This window comes from Podarcis pityusensis (genome assembly GCF_964106645.2).
Source record: "Podarcis pityusensis genome assembly, chromosome: 1".
NCBI lineage: Eukaryota > Metazoa > Chordata > Lepidosauria > Squamata > Lacertidae > Podarcis > Podarcis pityusensis.
In genome coordinates this window covers 26,838,981-26,854,424 of record NC_138028.1, presented here as the reverse complement: position 1 = coordinate 26,854,424, position 15,444 = coordinate 26,838,981, and the positions used below count along the sequence as shown (strand labels likewise).

At 40.9% G+C, this 15,444-nt stretch overlaps 1 long non-coding RNA gene across 3 annotated transcripts in view; it reads right to left on the bottom strand.

Moving 5' to 3' along the window:
* LOC308459254 overlaps positions 1 to 14,942 on the bottom strand; it is a 106,828-nt gene extending 91,886 nt beyond the window's left edge. For all 3 annotated transcript variants that reach the window (XR_013977942.1, XR_013977943.1, XR_013977944.1), the window contains exon 1: positions 14,757 to 14,942. This is a non-coding gene — a long non-coding RNA (uncharacterized lncRNA). The remainder of the gene's footprint in view (positions 1 to 14,756) is intronic.
* Between the last annotated feature and the right edge of the window lie 502 nt (positions 14,943 to 15,444).

Here is a 15,444-nt window from a genome sequence, read left to right as displayed (position 1 = left end):
CTTTTTACCTTAAATTATTTACCAGTGTTTAAAAACACAGCAGTAGGGGACATCTGATAATAAACTCCATGAAGTATGCATTTCTTCATTCTGTCTCTGAATTATGCTATGAGACTCTCTCTATTTTTAACAAGCTTCTACTATACTGCTGGCACACGTGGACCATACTCTGTGACACACTCATTTAATTGCCCTTGTCCTTCCCTTGTGCTAATATACTCTAATTCCACAGTGCACTGCTGCCCTTAATGGATTAGTCACACACATCCTCTTTTAAAACAAACTATTAATACATTAGGCACGGAAACAATGGCAAGTTGCAACCAAACAACTCCTCCATGCAGTGTACTGGGAAGGATACAGAATGTCACTTCCAGTCACACAAAAGAAAACCACTTGACACAATATGAAGGTTTCACCCATAAATGACACCAGGGACTCCATGCTTCTTTTTATTATTAGATTTTTTATTGTTGTTATTTATTAAATTTCTATACCAAATTTATTAAATTTGTATACCACCCATGTATATTTTGAAATTATTGGGCTTTAATGCCAATGCTCAATTGGAATTACAATTAGAATTTTACCTCCAGATTGAAATCTCTTGTAGTACAGAATTTTCTTATATATATAGCACTCTCCCTTTTGTGAAATAATTGCTAAGAATATGTGCTCTGAACACCCCAACATTCTCCCTCCCTCCCTCCCTCCCTCTCCCTTGTCCAAACTAAACTTCCACCAAAGAACTAATATCTCTAACACCTACTGATGGCCACCTTAAACAAGGGTGCCATGTTGTAAACACGCTGGTTACAAACAAGTAGAAAACAATTCCAGAGAATGACATCAAACTCACCCCTTCTGCCCCTTTAGGAGCATGGAAAGTCATATGTTTAGCATGACTGAGGTCCTCCTCCAAGGGTCTGCTAGTGGTTCCCTCACTGAGAGAAGGGAACTTACAGGAAACCAGGCAGAGGGCCTTCTTGGCAGTGGCCCCGATTTCCATTCTCATCCTGAGGTAAAGGTCTCAACCCAAGGTACTACTTCCGCGTTAGTGGAGTTTGTAACCTGAAGTGTTTGTAACCCGAGGTGTTTGTAATCCGAGATACCACTGTATTCAATATCTTTCAGTGCTCAGGGATCCTTCATGCACATATGTTCAGATCATGATGATGGTTCTGTATGTCTTCAAGATGCAGTTTAAATTCGGCTTGGGAATACTTTAGCATTTTTACAGAGGTTTTTTCTTTTAAGATGAGGTCCACAGCTTCATTAGCTGCTGCTGTGATTTCTGCCATGCTTTTGGTAAGTTTAGAGATTCTCCATCATAGGCAAATTTGAGCAACAAGTCCTCTTACGGCATTGGTGTCACCCTGTTTCTCCAACTCTTGCCTATCCCTTCTTGGGGGTGGGGGGGGTTAGCTGCTCTATTGGGCTCACATGAGCCCAATCTAGCCACAGATTGAGAATCCAAAGCAAATCCCAAGCATCTAAAGTTCATTTTTTATGTCTTGTGTAAGCTGTGAGACATGTCCCATTGGATGCAGCTGAAAAGGAGACTGAGTGTATCTTCTTTTGCCAAGCATTTTGCTAAAAATCTTCAGGTAGGAAGGAAAAATGAGTCAAGGCACCACCTTAATTCAAAAATGTTACCATTCACAAGTTGATTGCTGTCATTAACATCTGTAGTAGGGAAAGAAACCATTGTCCCTGTGTAGACTGAAGTGCCTCATGTAACTTTCTTGACAAATGGCAGTCAATTAGTTTCATGCTGGAGGCTCCCTTGAACTAAGCCAGAACTGAGCCAAGTTGAACCATGCAGTAACTGAAACAACCACATGAACACTTCTCTCTAAGTCAAGCAATCCCAGTTGCACATGCTCAAAACACATTTTCTAACAAGATCAGCTTTGGTCCTAATTAATCTGAGTTATTTCTCAGCTTGTGATGGGCTAATGAGTGGGTTTCATTTTAAGGAAAACAACAACCTGCCAAAAATCTTTAGACTATTCCTTCCCCTTGCCTCATTTATCAGCTGTAAAAGAATCAGGAAGATAGCTATTAGTAAACAAAGCCCTGCCTGTGCAGCAAGCAAGTTCTTTTTAGCAAACACCAGATTGCACCTGTAAATTACTTTGAATAATAGTTAACACCTCCCAAGAACATTGCAAACATTTACTAATTAATAAAAGTCTCCGACAGAAACAAAGCCTGAGAGGCAAGCAGATGTTTAGCATCCCTAGTTTCCAAATGATATAGAAAATGAAAGCACACCTTCTGTTATCAGGATGCCTTTGCAACCACTTTGGTTTTCTCACCTTGTTCATTTGGTTTCCTCCCATTCCACACCTATGTATATACAGTAGTTAGAACTGGACATGGAACAACTGATTGGTTCAAAATTGGGAAAGAAGTACGACAAGGCTGTATATTGTCTCCCTGCTTATTTAACTTATATGCAGAATTCATCATGCGAAAGGCTGGGCTGGATGAATCCCAAGCCGGAATTAAGATTGCCAGAAGAAATATCAACAACCTCAGATATGCAGATGACACAACCTTGATGGCAGAAAGTGAGGAGGAATTAAAGAACCCTTTAATGAGGGTGAAAGAGGAGAGCGCAAAATATGGTCTGAAGCTCAACATCAAAAAAACGAAGATCATGGCCACTGGGCCCATCACCTCCTGGCAAATAGAAGGAGAAGAAATGGAGGCAGTGAGAGATTTTACTTTCTTGGGTTCCATGATCACTGCAGATAGTAACAGCAGTCATGAAATTAAAAGATGCCTGCTTCTTGGGAGAAAAGCAATGACAAACCTAGACAGCATCTTAAAAAGCAGAGACATCCCCTTGCCAACAAAGGTCCATATAGTTAAAGCTATGGTTTTCCCAGTAGCGATGTATGGAAGTGAGAACTGGACCATAAAGAAGGCTGATCGCCGAAGAATTGATGCTTTTGAATTATGGTGCTGGAGGAGACTCTTGAGAGTCCCATGGACTGCAAGAAGATCAAACCTATCAATTCTGAATGAAATCAGCCCTAAGTGCTCACTGGAAGGACAGATCCTGAAGCTGAGGCTTCAATACTTTGGCTATCTCATGAGAAGAGAAGACTCCCTGGAAATGACCTTGATGTTGGGAAAGAGAAGGGGACGACAGAGGACGAGATGGTTGGACAGTGTTCTCGAAGCTACGAACATGAGTTTGACCAAGCTGTGGGAGGCAGTGGAAGACAGGAGTGCCTGGCGTGCTCTGGCCCATGTGGGTCATGAAGAGTCGGACATGACTAAATGACTAAACAACAACAAAACACAGAAGTAGATGTTGTGCATTGCAGGCAAAGGTCCAGGGCTGGCCCCTGGCATTTTCAGGTAGGTCTGAGGAAGTCAGTGTAGACAATGCTGAGCTAGATGGACCTGACATTCAAAATGGAGCTGGCATTTGTGTCTCTTAACCTGGTTTCCTGAGAGGCACTGGTGAGTGGTTAGAAAGGTGCCATTTTGACTCCCCCCACAATGCCATTATGCTGAGGCATTGTGGGAATGTCAAAATGCTGACTGGCAAATAGATGCTACCCTCAGGAGCACTGTTGCTGAATACTGCGGTGCTGCTGCCAGTAAGCCCAGTAGGTGAGGGGCCCATACCAGTGGTGGTTGGTGACCCATGGATGGCACTTTCTTTGGGCATCCATGAATTTGGAGGCAGCGCTGGATCTTAGTCACTGGCATTCATGCTTCTCATAAAATGCTTGACATCTAGACAACAGTCCCTTTGTCCAAGGTGGTGGTGGGGAACCAGCTTTGAGTAATATAGCGGTGAAGCTGAGAGGAGGGAAATGAAGTGCTGAAATCTACTGAGCAGCCATTCTAGTGCATCAATGTGCTGGCCCAATTTTTTTTTGTTTAACCCACAGTTTTTACATGAATCACAGCACCTGTCAGCATGGTCAGACATCATTGCTTCACATGGTTGAACTAAGCCATTGTCAAAATAAGAAAGCTAATAATATTATATGGCTTCTCGCTGCATTCAGGCTTGGTTTGTCCCTGCCTGGAATCTTTCTACACAAAGTTGGTTAATTCACAAGGTAGAGACTGGCTGGTCTCTTGCTTGAAGTATAATGTGAATTTCTTTCCCACGGAACCATCTTGCAATTCCAGCGTTTCCTGCCTGGTGCAGAACTTGCTTCAAGCTTTATTTCCCGACTTAGTTCTCATTCATTCATAAGAGATCCATGAGTGTAAACTTGACCCATTGCTTTGCATGGATTAGCCATAGCAAACAATTGTAATGAGTGGAATTGAACGTGGCTCTGTATTTATTAAAGAAATTACAAGCTGTCGCTTTTTTCAAGTACCTTGTGTGTACTCAAAATTAATATGTTGATGTTAACACAGATTTTCAGTATCAAGGACTGCTTCTCATAATTGCCCTATTCCAAATATATAATTTCATGGCTTTGCATGATGACTTTAGAATCACCAGCATTATGCATGTTCAACAATGTTTTCTTTATCTTAGAAATACCTTCTGAGGTTTCAACCTGCTCTTAAGATTGTATAGCTTCCAAAGACAATAGAATATATTCCAATGACATTGTACTACAATGAAGGGTGGACTGAAAATATTCTAAACAAATAAATAAGCAAATCCATTCTGTCCTGTTTCTGCATTTGTAAAATGCATTTTTATTTTATTTTATTTTTAACATTCACAGAAAACTTCACGTCCAATTGTGTATTTGAATACATATTTCATTTGGGTGTATGCTTTTTAAAATGAATTTCATCCCTTCATCCATCCAACCCCAAAATTCAAATTTTAGGCTATTTAAGATGAGCTTTCTCTCACCTTAAAATCTGAAAGGAGATGTTGGCTTGCACTGCTCAACTAGGTATTATATTAGCTGTGTAGTCAACTTAAAGGTAATGGGACCCCTGACCGTTAGGTCCAGTCATTTATCTACTTGCATTTTGACGTGCTTTTGAATTGCTAGGTTGGCAGGAGCAGGGACCGAGCAATGGGAGCTCACCCCGTCGCGGGGATTTGAACCGCTGACCTTCTGATTGGCAAGCCTGAGGGCCTCAGTGGTTTAGACCACAGCGCCACCTGCGTCCCTTATTCACTTGGAAGGCAAGGTTTATGGAAATCATGGGGTTAAGCCCAGATGATAGTGACCTGTGGAGTAGGAAGCTGTTCTATACTGAGTCAGACTTATTGGTCTCTCCAGCTGAGTATTGTCTAAACTGACTGGCAGCAGGTCTCCTGGGTTTCAGACAGGGTTTTCTCCCAGCCGTACCTGGAGATGCCGAGGATTGAAGCTGGGACCTTCTGAATGCCAAGCAGATGTTCTGCCCCTGAGATGCAGCCCTTCCCATGTAGAGGGAGGAGTGTATTCATAAACCTAACAATGAAGTGGCTTCAGCAACAAAACAAAATAAAGTTCAAGGGAGTGACAGTGCATCTCCCCATAGTGTCTCCCATGTACATCATAGTTACATAATGTCATCATGCTAATCATGTGTCACTGACTGTCTGGGAGCATGACGTGAAGGAGGAACCATCAGATGATTCCACAGGAAAAGTTCATATCCACCTCTTAGATCTAGTAAAAGACACAACCACGGCAACTAGATTCTTTCTACATTTAAATTGCAATTAAAATACACAATATTAATTTTATAATGTATGTCCGTCATTGTGACTCACCCATGGGCGTACAAAAGTCATTCCTTCAATAGGGAAGATCATTGTTTCTCTCATGATCTCTTCCTGGAGAACATCACTTTCTTAACACTATTAATATCTCTAGCAACGAAGGTGGCTGGCAAAACTGGCTTGTCAGTTCCAAAATCATGTTTTTTAATAACACTAATCATAAGAAAGCAGAGCTTGGAATATTCAGAACATTTTTTTTATTTATTGCTCAGGGCTTTGTGTATGGGGTCACTTATTAAAGTTCTCTGGAATAAACCCAGGGATCAATGAGGACTGGAATAAAACTCACAGCTATGAGTCATACAAGAAGATGTGAGTCATATCATATATCGGGTGGGTGAAGCCCCACCTGACTAGAGCACGAGGAAGCATCCTGATCTAGGTACAGACCCATGAATGCTTTGTTTGGTGATCACCTTAACAATACAGAGCATCTTTCAGATTCTGCATCTGACTTCCTGTGAACTGCTCTGCAAGGTCTGACAAGAGTCGGATGCCTCCTGCAGAGCAAGCCGTGAAGCAGTGTAAATTCCCCGAGAGATAGAATAGTTGCTACTTCACTTCCCCCAACTCGAGACATAGGCTCTGTGCCATTAGTGACTTCATGATGCACAGAAATGTATTTCATGCAGAATTTCCTGTCCGGGAAACACAGTGCAGAAAGTTGCACCTGTTTAATTTCTGTCGTGCAAGCGTTAAAGACAAATTGATTCTGTCAAAGAAAAACCAGAAAGTCAATGCTATGTGTGCAGCGTAGAGCTAGCGAGGGAGGAGGAAAAGCTCTGATTAAAACTTGGCAGCTGTGACAGGTAGCTCAGGGAGTAGCAAGCAATCTATGCTCCCTTTAAGTCCATTCTTCTTTGACTTGGGGGGCATGTTGGATGAGAAGGAATTCACCAGCTTCCACTGAAATGGCCCTGTTGGACCTGTTCCATATCTGCTATTGGGTCTCCTTCAGTGTACTTGAGTGAGCCAGGGGTATAGAGGCAAACTGGTTGCCGTTGTGTAGCAGAACACATTTCAGTGATCGCTTGCTGCTGTCAATGAACAGTCTCCAATCTTTGGGTTCGTACTGTGGCACTCCAAGCTTGAGCAGAAGCTGCGCAATATCTGTACAGTACACCAAGTCCTTCTCTTCCGAGAAAAAACGGAGGTACTCTTGATGCCTGTTGCGGAAGAAGCTGATGCGAGCACTGCCAGAGAGGAGGTTTTTTTCCTTCAATCTGGATGCCAACAGTTCGGCAGAGTCCTTTGACAAGCTGAGGTCGCGAACTAGATCATTCAATTCCTTTTGGGATAATGGATGTGGAGCATCATCTTCAAGAACCACTTCTTCTTCATGTCCTTCAACACTGGAGGCATCTTCATCAATAATGTCAGGAAGTTCTCCGAAGATAGGCACTGGAATTTCATCACAATGAGCTACAGGACGACGTGTTGATTGAAGATCAGAATACTTGAGGCTGCTCCAGTTCTTTCTGTTGATCCCAGCTGCACCAATTTATGGAAGATTTCGAGGTTTTATCACTTCAAACTGATCCCTTTTCGACACAATAACCCAGAACTATTGGACCTGAATACTTCTTGTCATTAAAATAATCATTTCCAATCAAAACAATTATTCAACATGGCATTTTACCCTCACCAACTTCTTCTAAAATGCTCCACACAAGCGTACATGTGAACAAAAACGTAAAAAAACGACACGTGGCCATAGCTCAAAAACTTGACCTGATTGAGCAAAACCAATGTGATTTTTGGATTCAGTGCACCAGATTCGTCCTAAATCAACTGAAAAAATGCAGACAACAAATTTGTTGTTGACCAGTGTAATAATAATAATAATAATAATAATAATAATAATAAACTTTATTTATACCCCACCATCCCCAGCTAAGACTGGGCTCAGGGCGGCTAATATCAGGTATAAAAATAATTGATTAAAATATAACTTAAATACAGGATTAAAATACAACTTAAAATGCAGCCTCATTTCAGTGGAAGCCCAGATCAAAAACTGTTTGAGGGGAGAAAATGTCAAATCTTCACCAAGGCCAACTATCCAGACTGGTCCTATGTGGGCCAGAAAAAAGCCAGGGAAGTCCCCAAGTAGGGGTTCCATCACAGAAGAAAAAGGAAAGAGGGGGAGGGGATCAGGCTGATTCCAAGGTATATATATAAGGTATATATATACTGGGCCAAGTGTCCCTGTTTGTCATTCTTGTTCCTGATGTTCCAATAAATCCTTTTTGAGCTGAATCTCAGTCTTGGGTCTTGCCTGAACCCACCTACACTTCACAGCCCATCTTAAAATGCTGGTTGTAGTGGTGGGAATTATCTGTGCTGCAGCAAAGAGAATAAGAAAGCCCACAAGATTGCAGGAGACTGCAGCCAGCACACTCTGCAACTTTTATTGTCAGTGGTCATCTCTGCATCTTATTTTCACTTGTACACCACTTAATTGCCAAAGTAACTTAAGAACGTAAGAAAAGCAGAAGAGCCTGCTGTTTCACGGCAATGGCCCATCTAAGTCTAGCATCTTGTTCTCACAGATGCCACCTGGATGCCTGCCAGAACAGCTCAAGAGGACCACGTACAAGAGCAATCTCCCCTTCTGTGGCTTCTAGCAGCTGATACTCAGAAATATCACTCCTTCAAACCCCATTACTACCTCCACGTCTAAGGCCATATCCATGCAACACATTTAAATCACCCTTATACCACTTTAAGGGTCATGACTTCCCTCAAAGTATCCTGGGAAGTGTATTTGTTAAAAGTGCTGGGAATTGTAGGTCTGTGGGGTCAGCATCCTTAATAAACTACACTTCCCAGAATTCTCTGGTAAAGTAATAACATGTCAGAGTGACAGCCAAGCTGAGCCTTTCTCTTTGGCATACAGAAGCCTGACACACAAGGAGCTCGTTTCAAAGGGAGCATTCAAGAAATTGCCCCTCTCCTTGCAGCTTAAAGTCCTGCAGACTAGGAAAAGCTTGGTCTTAGGCTGCCCAAAAAGAGAACATTTGGAAAATGTGGAGAGATTCTGCCTGGATACCAGCATTCATGTGCTTTGACAGGAGAGGGTTTTGCCTAAGCAGAAACTATAGCTAGACAGTGAGTCTTCTAACCAACCGATTCCCTGAACAACATCAGGCAAAGGGTTTTATGAAAGATGATGCAATTTGCAGGATATTAGCTAATTTATTCTGGTAGCTCACACAAAATTAAAGTTTGATGGCCGTCTCCTGTCTAGAAACCCACAATAAACAAACCATTAAATAATTCTTTAATATCAACTTACCATGCACATTATAAAGTGGCACATTATTTTTTGTAAAATGGATCATTTATAATTTTAATCCAATGTGTTACCTCTGTAGTTTGCTATAAAATGGAAAGTAATGCAATTATGTCTAATCAGCTAGAGCAAAGGGTGGCATTGATAACAACATTAGCACAGGTTTTTTTATTATAAATATTGCTTTCAAGCTGAGATCAAGAAGTTACTTTTTCAGTGTGTTCTGCTATGATTCATAATTTGTTTTATTGACTTAGCTTTGGACCCTGGAGCAGTTTTGTCTTTAGCTAAAAAGGCGAAAACCTTAAAAATGATTTCTTGTTGATTAAAATTAACATTTAACAGCTGTTGTGTTCCAGTACACATACTTTTTGACCTCTGTGTTAAAATAAGCAGGTGGTTCAACACTATTGTCAGTATTATTGTAAGTATAAAGAAGCTGCTGCTATTTAAAGCAGGGAAATGTGCATTCATTATCAAACCTATTATTAGCTTTTATACTTTTTTAAAAAAAATTGCTGGAATGATTTCTGTGTCAGTGTAAATACAGTTTCTCCCCTGCATGTGTTTAAGAACATTCTTTGCTACATAGTGAGAGAGAAAATAAAGTAAAATCTGCTTGTAAATATGGATCAGCTGAGGTGGTGGGAGAAGGATGTTAATGCAATAGTACATATTTAAAACTCAACATTTCCATAGATCAGAAGCTGCTGCATGTTGCTTTTGTACTTCTGGGGTTCAAATGAGAACAGGTTTTAGAACTACCCTATGTGAAAAGCCCAGAATATATTAGCGCAATATTTTTATTATAAATATTGCTTTCAAGCTGAGATCAAGAAGTTACTTTTTCAGTGTGTTCTGCTATGATTCATAATTTGTGTTTTATTGACTTAGCTTTGGATCCTGAAGCAGTTTTGTCTTTAGCTAAAAAGGCGAAAACCTTAAAAATGCTTTCTTGTTGATTAAAATTAACATTTAACAGCTGTTTTGTTCCAGTACACATACTTTTTGACCTCTGTGTTAAAATAAGCAGGTGGTTCAACACTACAGTGGTACCTCTGGTTACATACTTAATTCGTTCCTGAGGTCCGTTCTTAACCTGAAACTGTTCTTAACCTGAAGCACCACTTTAGCTAATGGGGCCTCCTGCTGCCGTGCTTTGGCAGAGCACGATTTCTGTTCTCACCCTGAAGCAAAGTTCTTATCCCGAGGTACTATTTCTGGGTTAGCGGAGTCTGTAACCTGAAGCGTACCACTGTATTGTCCTTATCAGTGTTTTCCCACCCTGGCTCTAAAGAAAAGGTTGATTTGTGTTAGCACTAGTAGCAATGCAAAGTGAAGTGCTTTTCTGAACGATGTAATAGAAAAGGGACAGGAGCTTTTAGAAGGTCTAAGGCAGCCACCATGTTCATTTTCTTGTTCTGCCTCAACTTTTCGCACAAAGTTTATTTTTTTTATGCAGCAAATCGCCTCCTAGAAAATGCTTTCAGAAGCTGTTCCTATCAAAGTGGAGCCAAATAACAATATTCATGCAAATTTCACTTTGGTGAGAATATTGCATATTCAAACAATTGCCAAGCGGAACTGTGAATTGAGCACTGCAGATTTGCATCGAGTGTGACCTTTGTCACTTTGAACATGATTTGTAACAAGAATTTAAGTGGCAAGGGGATGAAACAGCTGTAGTTCATAGTTTAGCATGCTATCAATATTTTACAGTGAAATGGTGTCATGTCTGTTGTTCTTAAAGTGGAGAAAAGGGACAAAAGTGGGTTGGGAATAGCAAAGTTACAAAGATGGGAGCTGTGTACAAATCCACAATTTTGGATATTCTTGCTGGGAAGCTGACTTGCTTTCACAGGTTTCTTTCACAGCCTCTTGCAAGAGATAGTGATGACCAACCATTTGGACAGCTTTAAAAGAGGATAATAGATTAGACAAATTCATGAAGGCTATCATTAGCTACTAACCACAATGGCTACGCTTTGCCTCTACTGTTGGAAGTCACATGCCTCTGCATGCCAGTTTCTGGTAGTCACAAGTGGGGAGACAAGCAGACTTGTCTCCGAAATTTTTTATACATCACTTGGGAAGACAGGCGAACTAATACCAGTGTACTGGAAGAAGCAAAGATCACCAATGTCAAAGCAATGATTCTTCAACATCAGCATCGTTGGACTGGTCATGTTGTGCGGATGCCTGATGATCGTCTTCCAAAGCAACTACTCTATTCCGAACTTAAAAATGGAAAGCGTAATGCTGGTGGTCAACAAAAGAGGTTTAAAGACTCTCTCAAGACAAAAAAAAAAAAAAGTAGTATAAACAACAGCAATTGGGAAACACTTGCCTGCGAGCGCTCCAATTGGAGAACAGCCTTTACCAAAGGTGTCATGAGCTTTGAAGACACTTGAACTCTGGGCACAAGGGAGAAACGTGCTAGGAGGAAGGCACGCTTGGCAAATCCACACCGTGATCAGCTCCTGCCCGGAAACAAATGTCCCCACTGTGGAAGGACATGTGGATCCAAAATTGGCCTCCACAGTCACTTATGGACTCATTGTAAAAACCCTGTTTATGGAAGACAATCTTACTTGGCTATGAGTGATCACCAAAGAAGAAACGCAGGTTTTCCATGAACATCTGTTTGCCCACTATGAGAACAAGATGTTGGACTAGATAAGGCCTGATCCAGCAGACTCTTCCAATGTTCTTATTATCTCTGCAGCAGCTATGCATGTTAGTAAGAAATACCACAATTCCACATATGTCTACTCAGAAGTAAGCCCTGTTGACTTCAGAAGAACTTACACCCTGGAAAGTGGTTGTAAGTGGGCAGTCTAACAGTGCTATCCTAACCATGTCTTTTTCAAAGTAAGTCCTATTGAATTTAATGGGTCTTAGGTAAGTGGGGTTAGGATTGCAGCCTAAGTAAATGAAGATTTCTTCAGCTGAAGGGTTTACAGGATGATGGAAGCTGATGGTTAAATTCCTACTGGCTTGTTCTGTAACTCAATAACCATTCTAAAAAAAGCAAAGGAATTATTCTTTCTTTCTTATTTTTAAGAAGATGGGCTCTCTATTAACCTTTCAGGAGCAGAAAGCTCTGGAGTTCAAAACAGCTATTATTAATTTCCGCTTATACTCTCAAAGGCTCTCATAGCCAGCAGATGCCAGTTTGGGTCATAAAATTTAAAGGATGAAAAAGCCATTTCCCAGCTTTTTTGATTATTAGTTATTTATGTCTATGGATCTTTCTGTGAGTGGACTTTCATACCCTTTCCTGATTGTTCTTCCTAATCACAATAATCAATGAAGGAGCCTTAGTCTTTGCTCTGAGCCTATTGCAATGCAATTTTCAGAATACCATAGGACTCCCACCCTCTCAATAAGACAATTGTGCGAACACCTCACAATGATTTATTTATAATGAAATATATATATAGCTGTGGTGATCACACAGGGTCCCCGGACATTTGACAGTCTATTGATCTCTGTGCCACCGCTGTGCTCGCTTCCTCGCTGCCACCAACCAGTTACTCTCTGGTAAAACACGGAGTCCAGGCAGTTGTTAAAAGTGAACCAAAAACCCCAAGTTTATTTTACAGACATTAACAAGTTTATGGTTTCTCCAATAATATTCCTGTCAGTATCTTAACTTCAGTTTCTTTACCGGCCTATACCTTCCTAATACCTTCTGACTGATTATCTCAACTGTTTGACTGACTCCTCTTAACAAATTCTCTCACTCTCTCACACCAGACTAGCCCAACCCACAGATTTATCTTATCTGTCTCTTCTAACTCCAGACTGTCTTCTCCACCCTAACTCTAACTCCTCCCCTTGGGTTCCCATTGGTTAGTCATTTTACAATTAGTTAACCCTTTACCTATGAACCCAGTATGATGTCACAAACATAGGAGGGCAAACGCCACATCAGCCTACCCCACAAGTGTACTGACAACAGGATGGACAACACCATAAAAGTGAAATATTTAGAAATATAATATGAAATATTTAGATATATATTTAGAAATAGAAGCTGGCTTGCAATTAAACCTTGCAGTTCTCTTCTTTGCTTTCACTAGGGGTGGGGTTTTGAGAAAACCTTGCAGTCTTCAGACAGCCCTGCATTCCTCTTCATAATTGACAAGTGTGGTCTTATTATTGAGAATGCCTTGCTGCCTTCAAACATTCATATTGTTGTTTTTTCAATATTTTTTATTGAATTTTCTGTTTTACATTTTAGAATATTCATTTAAACAACCTTAAAATATCAATGACTTCCCTTCTTCTCTTTCCATGGTTTATTTTGCATAACATAAATCCCTGCATATTTTACATAAACTAAACCATTCAGTATTCCATTATTACATCCATCACAACTTATTTACGCTGTTGAATTTATCTTAATGTTGCCAACATTTTCAAGTGTACACAATTTCCCCCCATATAATCAACAAACATTTTCTGATCTTCATTAAAAATATGTGCTTCTTGTTCTCTTATTCTATTTGTTAGGTCCGCAAGCTGCACATATTTTATCAGTTTAAGTTGCCATTCTTCTTTAGTTGGTACCTCGCTCGTTTTCCATTTGGGGGCTAACAAAACACAGGCGGCAGTAGTGGCATAAATAAATAACCTTTTTTGACACGTGGGAATTTCTGTCTGAATTATCCCTAACAAAAAGGACTCTGGTTTTTTGTGTGTTTTTTGGAAAAGTACTTTTAAACATTTTTTTTCAATTCATTATGAATTATTTCCCAATATTCTTTTGATCCTTTTACAGGTCCACCACATATGATAGAATGTACCCTCAGGGTACTGTGGGCATGATGCAGGAAAGAAACCTCAGGGACAATGAGTGGAATTGGCTCCCATCCAACAGCATCACCCAGGCACCTCCACTAGCTTCTGTCTCATGACTTCATCAGCTAGCTTCATCCTGCCAGCTCCCATGGCTTTCATCTATTCATATACATATCCACAGCACATACAGCACATGTGCTTTCATACAGCACATTCACATGCATGCACACAGCATTTGCACTGACCGCATTAGAAACCTTCTACCCATCCACCCACACGCAGCAGACATCCATGAAAAACATTCATTCATTCATCCATTCATCATTTTATTTGTATGCCACCTTTCCATAGTTGAAACAATGCTCAAGGCGGCTTAAAACATGACAAGATTTACATAATTACCAACATAAAAAAGTCATAAGCAATAAATAAAACACATCAAAAAGTACACAACCAAATGGAAAACCATTTCCACATAAATCGTAAAATCTAAAACTAAGAATACAGCATTAATATCAATCACAATTTAAAATGACATAGATAAAAAAATAAAAGCAATTCAAAAACAAAAATGGAGCCATCTCTACCCAGCAGCAGTGGCAGCAGCAGTCCTTTATGGAGCCTGTCAGGCCCCGCCCCAAGCCAGGTGGAAAGAAGTAGGGCGGGGCCCTTCAGGCTCCCAACAGACACATTCACTCATCATTCTCTCTCCATTCATTCACATTCATGTTCCAGCTTCATCTTACAAAAATCCACCAGCTTCTGTTGGCTAATTTCAAAAGATGAAAACGATCAGCCTGCTTCAGCCTTACAGCATCTGCCGACTTCCAAATACGAGCTCCACTAGGTCCATCACTAGACACCAGGAAGCTTCTGACCATGGGTATGACGAGCCACCTGAAAGCTATAACCCCACTCAGCAAGTGAGCTTACCTTGTTATTACTCCATAACATTCTGCTTCCAGAAGGTCACCTCTTTCCATCTGCCAATTTGCCTGCTGCAGGTGGAAGAAGATAGGAGAATGCTTTATGCCACAGTCATTGTCGTCTGTGTTCTGTAGGGAAGAGAGAAATGCTTCCCCTTTAGCCTACCAGCTTTTCTCATGGCCCATCTTTGTATCCGCTGTGTTGCCATGTGCTTTTGTGACATCACAGGCAGTAGTCAGCCAATGGCAACAGAGGGAGATGCACCATCACAATCTCTTCAGGTCTCACAATTGCAGGCACACCTCAGCAGTCAGGCCATTGTCCACTTAGCTCAATAACATCCACAAAAGCAGTGGCTTTCCAGGGGACTTTTTCAGCCCCATCTGGAGATGCCGGGGTTTGAACCTGGCACCTTCTGCATTCAAAGCTGGTGCTCTACCACTGAGCTATGGTGCTTCCCCATTAATTGTATAGAAATTGTGTAGAAAGGAAGAATACAGACAGGGTGATCATTGCTGTTCTTCTGCCACTTGAAGCAGTGGCAATAGTTCCCCCCCCCCTGTAAAAAAAAATTTAAAAAGAGAGAGAAAGAGAAAAGACTCCAACATTCTCACCTGCTGTTTTTTACATAGTAGAACAATTCTAGGGACTTGTTTTTCTGGCCCGCTCTGTCCTGACGGGAAGCCTGTTGGCA